The sequence below is a fragment of the Muntiacus reevesi genome, chromosome 16 (assembly GCF_963930625.1).
Source record: "Muntiacus reevesi chromosome 16, mMunRee1.1, whole genome shotgun sequence".
Lineage (NCBI taxonomy): Eukaryota > Metazoa > Chordata > Mammalia > Artiodactyla > Cervidae > Muntiacus > Muntiacus reevesi.
In genome coordinates, this window is record NC_089264.1 from 51925600 (window position 1) to 51929082 (window position 3483).

The 3483-nt window shown below is 43.8% G+C and overlaps 1 pseudogene; it reads left to right on the plus strand.

Annotated features, from left to right (window-relative positions):
• The first annotated feature begins 1918 nt into the window (after positions 1-1918).
• Positions 1919-3013, plus strand: LOC136147893 (uncharacterized; annotated as a pseudogene).
• Positions 3014-3483: the final 470 nt, after the last annotated feature.

The following is a 3483-nucleotide window of genomic DNA, read 5'->3' on the forward strand; positions in this document are numbered from 1 at the left end:
GAACTTGAGCTCAGTAACAATCTCATTGTGGTTTTGTTTTGCATTTCCCTAATAACTGATGATGCTGAACATGTTTTCATGCCTGTTGACTATCTACTTGTCTTTTTTCTGAAAAATGTCTATTCAGATCTTCTGTCAACTTTAAAACCAAACTTCCTACTTCAAGTTTCTGAATGCCTTATATATTTCAAATGTCTCTCAAGGAGGAATGAAAACAAAAATAAACTGGAGATAAAAATAGTAAAATATAGGTATGCAAAAACATTGGAGGTAAACTGGGCTTAAGTAGGTACATTTTCAGAATGGCTGAAATTTTTGCCTTTAATACTAAATGACACTAACGTGTCACATTATAAACGACATGATAATATGTCACACTATTATGTGCCATGCACCAACCAGGTGCTTAAGAATTTTCTATTTCCTTATTTTGTGGAATAAAGAACTAAGCATCAAAAATGTCAAGTAAGGTGTCCAAATACCCAAAGCTATTAATAAATGAAATTGCAAAATTAAAAAAAAAAAAGATTCATTCCAGCATTTTGAAATAGAAATCTGCCTTAATTATAAGGAAATTGCTCTGTGGGTGAAGTCGCTTCGGTGGTGTCTGACTCTTTGCAGTTCTATGGACTATAACTCACCAGGCACTTCTGTCCAAGTGATTCTCCAGGCAAGAATACTGGAGTGGGTTGCCATGTCCTTTTCCAGGAGAGCCTCCTGACCCAGGAATCAAATCAACATCTCTTTACATATCCGGCATTGGCAGGCAGGTTCTTTATGACTAGTGCCACTGGGGAAGCATAGGAAACTGCGCTACCCTTGTGTCAGCAGTGTAAAACCTCAGGGTCCAGCATTGTACCTGCTATATTACATGCACACAGCATTCACATTGTTAAAGAGTTAAAATGAAGAAAACGAAAAAATAATAGAACAAACATAGAGGGAGCATTTATGTCTTTGTTGGTAGCAAAGAATCATCATTAAAATCCTTAAAATCAGAATCCCTATTAAGCTTTTCCCTCCATTATTCTATATCTAACTGATATTATTTTGGAAAATCTTAACCAAACTTCATAGAAATACATCCAAATGAAAATGAAAAACAAGAGTATTTTTAGATAAATGCATGTCATTCACCATGAAGTTTTGCGGCATTATTTAGACAACTTGCCGCTGCCTTTTTTTCCTTCTAACTTCCTCACTTTGAATTATATTAGAGGAACTGAATCCTGGACATCTGAGTTTTTTTCTCTGGTTTTCTAGATTTTCCAGAAATTTTCCAATTTATCTATTAATATCACTAGCTATTCTGTATGTATCTTTTTAAAAGTGAAGTCATCCAAGGAAGAAAAGGTGTAATATTTGTAGTTGAACGTGAAGAAATTTCATGGTTTATTTTTTCATACAAAATAGAATTGTGTTTAGTTGTAGAAATGGACCCGTGTGTTTCTCTATTCCTCTCTCTCCACTGTTTTTTTCATGAAGTCATGTTTAAAGTCTAAAATTAGAGACACAACAATTTCTGAACAGAAAAAAAGGCCTCCTCCAGGACAGTAGGAGTCACAGTTCACTTGTTCACGACTTTCTCTGTCCCGGTAAAACTTTCTGTACTCACCCTATTCGGAAGGTCGTGGCCATCTGATTCATGTGAAAGCATGCACTAAGTTGTAGATTAATAACGTCATTTATAATTTAAATTATTTCATGAATGCCTTAACCTTTGCCTTTTAATTTAGTTCGTGGATATCTTCACCTGAAGACGTGGCTAATGTGACATCTCCGAAAAGACTGGAGTCACAGGGGAAAAGTCCGGAAATAGAACAACAGGTCAGGTAAGCGGTTAGGTAAGAGGTCAGAGGTTAGGTAACAGGTCAGGTAAGAGGTTAAGTTAGATGGACTTGGCAGAAACGCTGAGGCCATGGTGGCGGGTGTAGCCGCGCGGAGCCGGCCGCCCAGGCATCCAAGTGCTGTGCTGTCCTCTGCCGGCCCGCAGCCGGGCCCGGCCGGCCATGGTGGCGGGCCAGCACGGCGCAGCCCCGAGGAGGTGTTCGCTGGGTGCGGAGCTGGGAGGGCGCCCCGCGCGCGCGAGCAGCCGCGCCTCACGCAGCTGACCCGGAGGAGAAGGCGCTGCGGGGAAACGCAAAGAGTAGCCGCTCAGGCCGCCAGAGACCGAAAGCCAGCTCGAAGGAGTGAGCTGAAACAACAAGTGGCCGATTTGGGAGAAGAAAACCAGAAGCTGCTAGAAAAATGAGCTTTTACAAGAGGAAACTCCGGGCCTCGTTTGTCGTTGAGAACCAGAAGTTAGGACGGCTCCTGGGGATGGATGACTAAAGAGGAAGCAGAGCCCCGGGAAATGGCGCCGGGCCGCTGGCCTCCTCGGCTGAGTCCACAGCAGCTGCAGAACCAGTCGTCACCCCTCCAGAACATTCCCCGTGGATTCTCGCGGTGTTGACTCTTCAGACTCTGAGTCTGACATCCTGGTTGACACTTTCTTCAACTTGGACCCGGTCATGTTCCTCAGATGTCCTTCCCCAGAGTCTGCCAGACTGGAGTAGCTCCCAGAAGCGGACTCAGAAGGACCCAGGTCCTTCCCGACCTCCCCTTGTCCATCCCCGAGGATGTCATCAGCCAAGCTGGAAGCCGTTAATGAACTGATCCGCTTTGACCAGATATGTACAAAGGACCTAGTCTGAGAGATACCCTCTGAGATAGAGAGCCAAGTCAGTGTGGTACTGAAGACTGAGGAAGCACCTTTCACCTCAGAAAGAGATCACCCTGAATTCACCGTCTCAGTGAAGGAAGCACTTGTAGAAGATGACTTCATTCCGGAGCTGGGTATCTCAGATCCGCTTTCAATCAGCCACTGCCTGAAGCCTTCTTCCTGCCTGCCGATGCTTGTGGTGACTCTAGCTATGAAGGTTCTCCTTCTCCCTTGAGTGACAGGTCCTCTCTGACCATTCTTGGGAGGACCCTTTTGCCAGTGAAACTCTTTCCCTGGCTGATGAGTGTCTGAAGAGTGATCCAATATTGATGTTCTTTTCTTGACTATTACGCAGCCTGGAGGACAGCACGGAGGCCTGTGTTTCATCCAAAAAGCCAAAGCATAGGGTGTATGGCCCTAGATAATTCCTCAAAAGTATTGGTTCAAAACTCATAGGTCACCCCAAGTATGTCTTTTAATATTCAGAGCTCCAAGGTATGCAGATACATCACCATAATCAGAATTACAGCTTCTGGGGGTGTACCTTTATCTTAAGGTCAGTAATTTTCCCTGAAGTATTTACACAAGGGCCACTGGACCAGTGTCTTATACATGGAATAAGTGAATGGCCCTTTATCGTTTCTCTTTCCCTTTCTCAGCATTCCAGGCTTGCTCCATTTTAGGTCCTTTGCTTTGCTTCTGCAAGCAGAACACCTACGGGAGGGGGCTCCTTTTCCCCCATGTGCAGTTCAAGTAATGATCAAGAATGTTTTGTAAATTAT